Source organism: Vombatus ursinus, unplaced genomic scaffold (genome assembly GCF_900497805.2).
Source record: "Vombatus ursinus unplaced genomic scaffold, bare-nosed wombat genome assembly UNPS02008961.1, whole genome shotgun sequence".
Lineage (NCBI taxonomy): Eukaryota > Metazoa > Chordata > Mammalia > Diprotodontia > Vombatidae > Vombatus > Vombatus ursinus.
The window spans coordinates 7864876-7877151 of NW_020948739.1; the positions used below are offsets into that span (position 1 = coordinate 7864876).

Below are 12276 nucleotides of genomic sequence, written 5' to 3' on the forward strand. Positions count from 1 at the left end.
TTTCTTTCTTTCTTTCTTTCTTTCTTTCTTTCTTTCTTTCTTTCTTTCTTTCTTTCTTTCTTTCTTTCTTTCTTTCTTCCTTTCTTTCTTTCCTTCTTTCTTTCCTTCTTTCTTTCTTTCTTTCCTTCTTTCTTTCTTTCTTTCTTTCATTCCTTCTTTTTCTTCCTTCCTGGATTTGAAGTCAGGTCTTGCTGGATCCAAGGGCTGGTGCTTTATGCACTGTGCCACCTAGTTGCCCTTGTCCACAGCTCTATTTTCAAGATTTTGGCATGGAGCAATGATGCGCAACTCTGATTTTGTGAAATTGCAAGGTTTGTGGGCAGCATGGTTATAGTGGAAAGAGTACTGGTTCTGGAGACAAAGGACCCCACCTTTGATATTTCTTGTCTATTTGATTTTGGGGAAGGCCCTTAACTCCCTTGGGATTCAGTTTCTCTCTTTTTAAAAAAAGAGGTGCTTAGGGGCAACTAGATGGTGCAGTGGATAGAGCTCCAGTCTTGGAGTCAGAAGGACCTGAGTTCAAATGTGACCTCAGACACTTGACACTTACTAGCTGTGTGACCCTGGGCAAGTCACTTAATCCCAATTGCCTCACTACAAAAAAAAAAAAAAAGGATGTGCTTAGACAAGAAAGCCTCTGAGCTCCAACTCAGAGACCATGGTTCTATGGTCTCTTTAGTCATTTTAGAAAGCTCTCACAACAAAGATGTAGTTACCTTTAATTTTTTAAAAATCACCTGTCATAAATATGCCATACAGCGCTTTTAGAAGAGGAGGAGGGTGTATTATAAAGTCAAATAATCAAGGATAGATTGTATAAACCACAAAAAGCAACATCTGACACAGTTACAGAATTCTAGAGCTGGAAGCTACAATGAGACCCTTTTAGTCCAAATCCTGCATTTTACAAATGAGCAAACTGAGGCACAGAAGAGTGAAGCAACTGGCTATTTCTTATAGACAAGAGAAGTATAAACACATCTACAAAGTTTTTGTAGGGGGTCCAAGGAAGAGAACTGTATGGTAGGAGATATCTTACAGGCATTCCTCGAAGAAACTTTGGTTTGATCTTGGGATCTGTATAAGTAGAATGTAACTGGTTTTTCATTGTTAGTTTGGCTGGATATATCACTTTAAAAAGATAACATGGCTAATTCTGTTATCATTCCATCATGGAATTATGATGAGCTTTAGAGACCAGAAGAACCACAGCCACTTGAGCCCTAGGCAATATTGCAAAATAGACAAATTTTATTTGGGGTACCTTCTAACCCAACTCTCTCCCCAACCCACATCAATAACACTCATGTTGCTTTCTACATGGCCAATGGTTGTCACTGCAATATCTTATCCAAGCCTGCTATGTAACCCGTGCTCCAAAATTATGCTAACTCTTCTTCTCTCCCCACTCTGCAAATTTTCATTTCCTTCCCGGGGAATGAGCTCAGCAATATGTTACAGGGAAATTAATGTGATCAAAATAAGTTCAACAAAGGTGTGGAATATGATTTATGGTCCCATGGTAAAATGCATTTTAGAAGAGAAACTTTTTAACACCCTCCCCCACCACTACCAAAAAAAATGTCTGGGGGAGGCATTTTTGAACAAAGGATCTTTTGGTGTCCATTTCATGCTCTAGTTTTTCCCCCTACGCCACCAAAAGAATTGAGGTCAATATCTTTCTACCTTACTACAAAAGTTCATAATAGTTCCTTGGTGTAGCTAGTCAGGAATTTATGTTATGAGTGTATCAAAGTTATAAATAGAATTTAATACAAAATGCTGTTCTAGAATGTAGGTTATATTTTCTGAAAGAAGTTATCTCTTCCATACGAAATAGATACTGTTTGGGAACATTCTTGAAATATATAAATGATTTAGGGTATAGTCTTTTTTTCCTGTTGAATGAAGGGGCAAAAGAAAGAAAGAAAGAAAGAAAGAAAGAAAGAAAGAAAGAAAGAAAGAAAGAAAGAAAGAAAGAAAGAAAGAAAGAAAAATGACAATACTTTAACCAGTCTTAGTGCAGAAGAACAGTTGATAGCAGTTTAGCCTGCTTTTTGTGTCAGACTATTTATTGTCATTTGGAGCTTTGTAGAAACTAAGTGGAATATAATTCACATGTGTACTTTATACTAAGGTATACACCAGGGATGGGGAACCTGCAGCCTCAAGACCACATGTGGGCCTCTAAGTCCTAAAGTGAAGCCCTTTGATTGAATCCAAACTTGTTGTATTTAAAGGGCTGTACTTGAGGACCTAGAGAGCCACATGTGGCCTTGAGGCTGCAGGTTCCCCACCCCTTCAGTAGCTTTTTTTTTTCTGCTTTCTTCTGTATTCCTCAATGGCCTAAATTTCATTTATTCTTCTTCTTCCTTCTCTTTTTTTCTCTTCCATTTCCTTCTACTCTTTTTCTACCTCTTTCTCTTTTCTTCTCTTTTTCCTCCTCCTTCTTCTTATTCTCTTTCACTTCCTTCATCATCTCCTCCTCCTCCTTTCCTTTATGAAAACTGTTATCTCCAACATCATTCATGGCTCCTTAATTAATACATCCTCAAACCTGCTTGGTCCTTCTGCAGCAGTTGGCAGTATGAAACTACCTTCCTCAGTCTTCTCTGTGATTCTGTTCCCAGAGGATCTCACAACTGAAAGGAATTCCATGTACCATTCTGTCCAACCCATTCCTGAACTAGAATTCTTCTATAACATTCCCGACAAGTGGTTATCCAACTTTTGCTTGAAGAGCTCTAGTGAGAATAAATTCCAAAACTGCCCATTTCCCTTTTGGATAATTCTGTTTTTCTTACAATAAATCTAAATCTGGCTCTTGGAAGATTCTACCCATTGATCCTAGTTCCAGAAAATGTCTAATCCCTCTTCTATGTGTCATTCAAAGATAACTATCAAAACCCCCTCAAGTTTTCTCTTTTCTAGGCTAAACATCCCTAGGTCAAGTCTAGTCAATGTGTATTTATTTAGTGCCTATTATATGTGAGGGGCTGAGCATACAAATAGAAAAACAGTGCCTGGCCTCATGGAATTTACATTATATTGATATAATATACATTATATTATGTTATATAGACACAACATGTAAACTGATAAGTTAATACATAATAACTTGAGGAGGGAGAGAACTCTCACAAGAATGGAGATCCAGAAAGACTTTCTATAGGAGATGGTGCCAAATGGTGCCAAACTTTGAAGAAAGCAGTACAAGAGAAGGGGTATTGTACTCCATCCATTGGGAGACCACCAGTACAAAGGCACCAAGGTAGGGAAAATAGCAGATAAAGCACTGTTAATATATTATCTCATTAAAGGTTCATACAAACTTGTGAGGTTGTTTCTCCAGGTATTATCATTATCCCTATTTTATAGGTGAAGAAATTGAGGCTCAGAGAATTTGAGTGACAGTCATTTCAGAGGCAGGATTCAAGTCCAGGTCTTTTTTTTTTTAAAGGTTTTATTGATTTCTTTGTTTTTTCATGACCTAGATTTTCCCCTGTATCACTCCTACCTCTACCCAGAAAGCCATCTTTATAACAAAGAATTTTAAAAAAAGAAAAGAAAAAAGAAGAATAAAAAAAAAAAGATTCAGCTAAACCAATCCAATATATTGAAAAAATCTGGCATTAAATTTGACACCAGTGGGAACCTCTCTTCCCATTACTTTTCTTTGCATGTAAAGGAAAGGTAGGAGACAGCTTCTTATCAATTCTTTTGGGCTAAGCTTGTGCTTTGTAATTTTGCAACATTGTTTTTTATCATTTTGTGGTTATTCTTTCCATTTACATTGTTGCAGTCATTGTATATATTGTTTTGCTGTCTCTGCTTCCATTTTTACCAGTTAATATAAGTCTGTGTGCATAGATTTTTGTGTGTGCAAAAACTTTTCAATTTCATGTAATCAAAATTATCTTTTATCTTTTGTAATTACCTCTATCCCTTGTTTGGTTAAGACTTCATCTCTAAACTATAGCTGCGAAAATACATGACTTGCTTCTGTGCTATCATGTATGTGTGTGTGTGTGTGTATGCTTTCTAATGTTCAGGATGCATGTACCCACTTTGAATTTATTGTGAAATATGGTGTAAGTTATTGATCTAAGCCAATAGTGGGGAACTTGCATCCTGGGGCCACATGTGGCCCTCTAAGGGTCCTCAAGTGTGGCCCTTTGACTGAATCCAAACTTCACAGAACAAATCCCCTTAATAAAAGGATTTGTTTTGTAAAACTTGGACTCAGCCAAAAGGCTGCACCCAAGGACCTAGAAGGTCACATGTGACCTTGAGGTCTCAGGTTCTCCACCCCTGGTTGAAGTCGTATTTTTGCCAGACAGCTTTCCCAGCAGATCAAATAGGGAGCTCTTTCGTAAGTAATTTATGTTATTGAACACTGGTGTTATTTAGTTTCATTAGTTCTGATCCTTCCTTATCTGGTTTGTCCCACTGATCTACGATTCTGTTTTTGAATCGATACCAAATGGTACCAAGTGTTCTTAACTCCCAAATACAGCACCCTTTCTAATATGCCAGGAACAGTAAATAGGACATTTGGGTTACAACACCGAATGCATGAAAGAGAATAATATGAGATATGTCCAGAGAGGTAGGCCGAAGCTGTATTGCAAATCTTTAAATGACAAATGGAGGAATTTGTATTTTATCTTAGAGTCAGTGGGGAGCCACTGAAGCGAAAGAGTGACATGTCAGACCTATGAATTAAGCAGATGTGTGGAGAATGGACTTTTTAAGGGAGAGAGATTAGATCCAGGGAGACCTATTAAGAGACTATTGCAATTAGTTCAGGTGAAAGGATATGAGGGCTGGATCAAGGTTGATTGCCATGTGAGTGAAGACTAGGGGACAGAGGGAAGATGTAACATACGTATAGAATCAACAAGATTTTGATAATCTGTCAACTGATTATTCTTTTAATTTCTCATGTCTATGCTACTGAGACTGTCTGTCATTTCCCTGACAGCTACTTCAATTATTTTCTCATGCAGATGAGCCATTTACTATCTTACCTAATCCCTGTCCAACATTTCCAACCTCCTTCCGGATATCTCCACCTGGATGTTGGTATATCAATCTCAACATCTTCCAAACAGAACTCATCATCTTTTCCTCTCCCTAAATACGAACCATCCCAGTTTCCTTATTTTCCCCTTGAATCCTTCCTTAAGGATCAGGAAGTTTGTTTTGCTGTGGTTATTCTCTTTTTGATATTATCTTTCTTCTTAACCCTCATCTCCTTCCTATCCCTATTTGTTTCCCTGTTGAGTTTGATGTACTTCTACACCAAACTTGGGATATGTGTTCAATCCTCCTCTTTCCATTTTGGAGAAGAATGAAGCTCATCTAGTGCCCAATTCTCCCTCCCCTTTCCTTCATTGTTGTATACTCTTCTCATTTATAAGAAATGGCAGGTACTGCCTCCTCCCTTTCATCCTGAAGATAACACTATCCTAATCAGAAGATCCAATCTGTATATGTTACTCAGGAGCTAGGAAAATACAGCCCAGAGAAGAGAAGACATGACATTTGTACCCAAGTTTTTGAAGGGATGTGGAAGAGAGATTAAACTTATTTTTCTTGGCCTCAGAAGAACTAGAGCAATGGATAGAAATTGCAAGAAGATAAATTTAGGCTTAAAAATCATTTCCCAGCTTCCCAACAATTGGAATGAATGAGTGAAAAAGGGGGCAGAGTCCCAATGAATTCTGTCCTTGCCAGACTTCATCTGCAGTATTGTGTTTAGTTATGGGTATATAACTTGAATATACAGATATACACAAAGGTGTGTTAGTAAATGTTTAACAAGCAGCTCTCTGAATAAAATGTATATATACTACACTTATATTTTTATTTATTTATTTATTTATTTTAGTTTTTAGGCAATGGGGGTTAAGTGACTTGCCCAGGGTCACACAGCTAGTAAGTGTCAAGTAATTTGGTCTGAGGCCGAGTTTGAACTCAGGTCCTCCTGACTTCAGGGCTGGTGCTCTATCCACTGCGCCACCTAGCTGCCCCCTATAATATACTTTTAAATTGAATCTGCATTATTAACATTTTCTCCATCATGTTCTTAAGTCTAGACAATCAGTAAAACAATGCATCAAGCTCTGATTTGTAATGCTTGTAATGCAGTTTCTGAGATGTAAACAGTGACATTGAAATTTAACAATCAGCTCCTGAGAGCCAGTTTGATTTAGCTCCAGCACACTTTTGTTTATATAGCATACTTTGAGAAAGACATTAATGATCTAGAAGGTGTGTGCAGAGGGCAAAAAGAAAGAATGGCAAAAGGCTTTGAATCCATGTCTTATGAGGATCAGTGTGAGGAGCTGGGTATGTTTACCCCAGAGAAGAGAAATTTCAGAGTGGACATGATGGTTATCAAAGTACTGTATATGAAGGACTGTTCAATGGAAGAAAAGATGACACCTTTTCTGTCTGGTTCTGCAGGAAAGATCCAAGAGCAATGTGTGGAAGAGAACAATTTAGGCTGGATGTCAGGAAAAACTTACTTACATGTAGAGCTATCTAAACGTGGAATGGTATGCCTAGAGAGGTGGTGGGTTCTCCTTCCCTGGAGGCTGGACAACCACTTGTCAAGTGTGTTATGGAAGGGGTTCCTTTTGTTTATGGATTGGACTAGATGGACTCAGGGGTCTCTTTCAACTATTCAGTTCTGGGATTCAGTGATTCTTTGAAGTCATTTAATCTCTCTGAGCCTCAGTTTCTTCATCTGTAAATGAAGGGGTTGGACCAGATGATCTCTATCACGTTTACTTTCTACTTCTAAATCCTATGAAGAAACTAAAAGGAGAACTTTCACCTCTGCATTTTTAAAGCAGAAGCAGTCTTACTATACCTCTGTTTGCATAGTTAAAGAGGATGTGCAACTTTTTTATGTCTGAAAAGAGAATGTATGTATGTAGGTATGTTAAGTCATTTTTCAATTGTGTCCTACTCTTCATGGCCTCATTTGAGGTTTTCTTGGCAAAGATATTAGAGTGGTTTGCCATTTCTTTCTCCAGCTCATTTTACAGATGAGGAAACTGAGGCAAACAGGGTTTAGTGACTTGCTCAGGGTCGTAAAGCCAAGCCCAGTTCTTTACTGTGTCACCTAGCTGCCCCCTGAGAAAAGAAATGACTCCTCAAAATGACAATTTGAGAGTAGTCTTGAGGAATAACATCAATTCATCCTATGAACTCTTGAGTTTTTGCCAGGGAAAAGAAGAGATTGCTTATCTAAACTGGAAATGATCATAAAACGCTTAACCTTCAGTTCAGACAGAAACAATGAATCCTTTATTACATTATGTACCAACTTAATAAATTTCTGCATATTAATTCACTATCATGTATTTTGCTTTTTTTTGTTAGCATTGACTTTTATACATTGCTCTCTCTAATTATTCACATGAAATATTATTTTAGGTTTCCTTAAAATACAGGGAAAGAAAAACTGTACAATTAACTTATTAATTTGTTTTTAAATTAATTTTTTTCAATCAGCAGAAATTTTCTCACTTCTACTCTTCCCCTCCCCAATTGAGAAATAAAGAAAAACAAAACCCTTTCCAAACATATGTAGTCAAGCAAAGCAAAATTTTACACTGACCATGTCCTTTAAATAAATGTCACTTTTTGAACTCTGAGTGAGTTCTTAACCTCTCTATCAGGAGATGGGTAACATGCTTCATCTGAGTTGTCTGGAGTCATGTTTGGCCATACTAATCAGAGTTTCTAAGTTTTTCAAAATAGTTTGACTTTACACTATTATTGTCTTTGAATTATTCTCCTGGTTCTACTCACCTCACTCTGTATCAGTTCAAAGAAGTCTTCCCAAGTTTCTTTGAAATCACCCCCCTCATAATTTCTTACAACACAATAGTATACCAAAATCTTTATATCTCATACTTTATTCATTTATTCCCCAAATTGATGAACACTCCCCCCCATTCCAGTTCTTTGCCACCTTAAAAAGAGCTATAAATATTTTTGTACATCCTTGGAGTGTCTTTTGCTTAGGTTTAATCCCTCTCTTAATCTACCTTCACCCCCCCTCCCCTCTTTCTCCTACCTCCTTCTCTTTTCTTCCTTTTCCCTCATGTTTCCCTGTTGAGTAAAATGAATTTCTGTGCCCAATTCTCTATGTGTGGGTGTGACTTAACTAGTTCAGATGAGAATGAGGTTCAAGCGTCTTCTGCTTCTTCAACCCTTTACTTCTTGTTTGTATAGACCTTTACTTTTATACTCCAATTATGTGAGATAATTTTCCCTAACCTTGTTTTTCCTCCTCCCTCTTTAGTGTACTCCTCTTCCCCCTACTCTTCCCATTCTTTTAAAAAAGATAATCAAGACATAACAACTTCTTTCTAATTAGATTCCTTCTATGACCTCTAGTGATTATAGTATTCAGAGTAGTCACATGTATTGTCTCATATTAGAATATAATCAGTTTATCCTGTTTTATTCCCTTATGATTATTTTTTCATATTTATCTTTTTTTTCTCTTGACTTCTGTGTTATACTTCAAAGTTTCTACTTAGCTCTGGTCTGTTCATCAGGAATGCTTGGAAGTCTTTAGCCTTTATATTTACAGCCAGATTTGTTTTAATTCTTCACTGATCCATCTGATCTTCTAGGAAGGAAAAGAAATTGCCATCCTGCTACGTATTAAATACAAAGGGTTGCGCATGGATCAGATGATTTATAGCTGGAAGGAACCTTAGAGGTCACCTACTATAAGTCATTTTACAGATGAGGAAACTGATGACCAGGTGAAGAAGTAATTTGCCCGAGGTCACAGAATCAGAGATAAGAACTGGCAGGGATCTCAGAGGCCATCTAGTATAACCAAAACCTGAAAAATAATCTTTTCTTACAACTGACTCCAAAATCAATTCTCTATCCATCACACCACAAAGTCTTATAAGATAAGAGACTAGTGTATATTTAATATTAAAAATATACTCATCTAATATTAAAAATATTTAACTCCTTATAGTAAAACAACATATCTTTAATATTAAGAATAATAATGTTTATGTTAAATATAAAACATATTAATATACTCATTATAAAATGTAATTAAAATAAAAGCCAAATTTAAACAAAAACCTTTTTTTTTAAACTTTGCACCAGCCTTGTGATTATATTAATATAGGAAACTCCCAATGAGGAAACTTCATCTACTACATATCTGCTTATGTAGGCTGATATCTGCAATTTATAATCTTAGAGTTGCTTGGGGGTACTGGGAGAGTGCCCAAGGTCATATAAGTCAGTGTATGTCATAGGTGGGACTTGGATCCCAGACTACCTTCTCCAGTGCCAGGTCAACTCTCCAAAGGAAATGACTAGTTACTATGTTTAAAGATGCTGCTTTGAGGGAAAACTTTTAAAAGAATAAATACTTTGCACAGTAAGTGTACTGTATCCCTTAACGCATAACTTTTCAGATTTGGGTGCATTTTAATTCTCATATTTGTCTTTTTTTTTTGCTTGTTTTTCTTTTTTCTTGAGGCAATTAGAGTTAAGTGACTTGCCCAAGGTCACACAGCTATTAAGTGTCTGAGGCTGGATTTGAACTATGATCTTCCTGACTTCAGGGCCTGTGCTTTATCCACTGTGCCACCTAGTTGCCCACATATTTATCTTAATTAGAATAATTTTTTATATCTGTTGTCTCCCTCAGATTGTATATAACTCTGGGCCTCAGACTGAATTGGTTTCTGACCTCCCATAACTTCCCACTCTTCTGTTGGCTAGGACTTTCTCCCTGTTCAAGTTAATCAAAGAGAAAGAGATAGTTTTTCTTTCCAGTGTACTCTCAGTCAGGTAAAAAGTTTTCTGTTTCCTTTCTATGAGATGGAAGAAGAAAAAGAAATGTAAAGCATCCTTCCCCTTCTTTTTCTAAATATTTTTCATTGAAGCTTTTTGTGTTCTTCCTGACCATGTAGCATGTTTCATCTGAGTTCTCTGGAGTCATGTTTGGTCACACTAATCGGAGTTTCTAAGTCTTTCAAAACAGAAATATACCATCCCTTTTTCACTCCCTCCCCTAATTGTGAACCATTCCTTGAAACAAAGCAAAACACTGAACAAAACCAAAAGCAACCAGCCTGCAACATTCTGCCTCTAGAGTCTCCCACCCCTTATCAACCAACCAATCAACCAATCAATAAGCAATCAATAAACATTTATTAAGTGCCTACTATATGTCAGGTGCTAGGGATACAAGCACAAAAAATGAAACAGACTCTTCTCACAATGAGCTAACATTCTATTGTGGAGCACAAGTATGTATATAAATAGTTAAATATAAAGTAGTTTGGGAAGGAGGGAGAGCACTAGCATTTGGTGGATCAGGAAAGGTTTCATGTAGAAAAGGAGGAATATGTGTATTTCAAACTTTATTGTCCAAAACAAAGATTGTTCATTGAAATGAATCTACATCACTACACTTTTGCTCACGGTCTCTCTGCCCCTTTGACTATATCCAATAATTAGATGAATTTTTTCCCCTTTGACTAGATCCAATAATCAGAAGAATTTTTTTTCTTTTGACTAGATCCAATAATTAGAAGAATTTTTTTTCCCTTTGACTAGATCTGATAATTAGAAAGATTTTTCTTTTTCTTCTTTGGATGAACTTTTTTTCTGCCTCTTTGAACAAACTTAATCTCATTTCCGCTGCTCAGTCTCTACAGAAACAAGATAATAGAGTCATCGAGTATTAGAGTTAGTAGGGACATAGGAGATCATCTAGTTCATCTTCTACCTCTCCAACCCCTTTCCCCATTCTACAGATAGGAACATTTGATCCATAGAGGTTAAGGAACTTGCCGGAGGTCACACTGCCAATTCATGAAACAATTAGAAAAAGCTGGCAGTTCCTGATTCTTAGTCCAGTCTTTCTATCACATTTTTTGAGTTTCTTTAGCTTGAATCTACATGCCCCATTAATTTGCTGGTTATATTTTTCTGATATAGATTCCCTTAGTAATGGGCTTTAGCATTGCCCTAGAATACCCAGAAGATTACTTAAGGGAACAAAGCATTTTAAACCAAAATGTGTGGAACAGTTCAATGTTTACTTTTCTGGGCCCAAGTTTCTTCATCTATAAAATGAAGGGGGTTGGATTGTATTATTTTATATAATATATATATAGTGTGTATGTATGTGTATATACATATATGCACACACACATATATATACATGCATATCTATACATAAACACATTTTAAATAGATATATTTTATATATTTGATGTATATACATGTATTAATTTTATATGTATAGAATTAGAAATAAAAGATTTGATCAAAACTATAGGTATTAAATTCTAGATCAGGCAACTGCCAGTTAGCCTTGTAAGTCAACAATTTGGTTTACATGTCTAGAACAGGTTACAATTTATCCATGGCCCTTTAGGAAATATGTACTGTGTATAATGCAACATTCAGGTAAGTGAAAAATTGTCAGATTTTTTTTTTTTTTAGTCTAGTGATGTCAAATAGTGCATAAGTGAAAGGAGTGTAAGATCAGGAGACAGGAGACTCAGGTTGAAATCTTGGCTCTGACACTTTCTGGTTGTGTGGCTGTGGGCAAAACTTTGAACTTCCTTGAACCCTTGTTTCCTCCTCTATCAGATAAGGGTAAAAACAGCACCTGCCCTATAAGATTGTTGGGAAGATCAAATAAGATAATGCATGAGAAGCACTTTATAAACCTTAAAGGGCTTTATAATATGAACTGCTGCTGCTGCTGTTGCTACTACTACCACTACAACATTCTTCACAGGGTTATTGTGAAACAGATACTCTGTAAACCTTAAGGTACCATAAACACATGAGTTATGAATTTCACTTTCCTGCCTCCTTTCAACTCCACAACACTCTCCCCCATTTTGGAGTTGTTTTGGCAACAAACATCACTTGAAGAGCTCACAGTCCATTTGAAGAGGCAAGACATCTACAAATAAAGCGAAAGTTAATGATGCCAGGCCATCTTTAATAGGAACCAAGTGAGTCAAATCCATAGTAAGTACTGCTATAGGACTTCTGAGAAGGGAGAGATTACAGAAAAGATCATATCACTACTTATTCAAGTTTGTTGGTGCAGAATAGCTTAACTAGGACTAGGGGATACTGAGACTTTAACCCCAAACCTAAATTGCCTCTAGACTAGAAAGAGGTAGTCAAAGAGAAATCTGTCTTGTCTCTTTTCATCTCCCTCATTCTTCCTTCTGGCTCCCC

The 12276-nt window shown here is 36.6% G+C and overlaps 1 protein-coding gene across 4 annotated transcripts in view; it reads left to right on the forward strand.

Annotated features, from left to right (window-relative positions):
- GRHL2 (grainyhead like transcription factor 2) overlaps nucleotides 1-12276 on the forward strand; it is a 232047-nt gene that overhangs the window by 56804 nt on the left and 162967 nt on the right. The gene's annotated exons all lie outside the window — the stretch shown is intronic.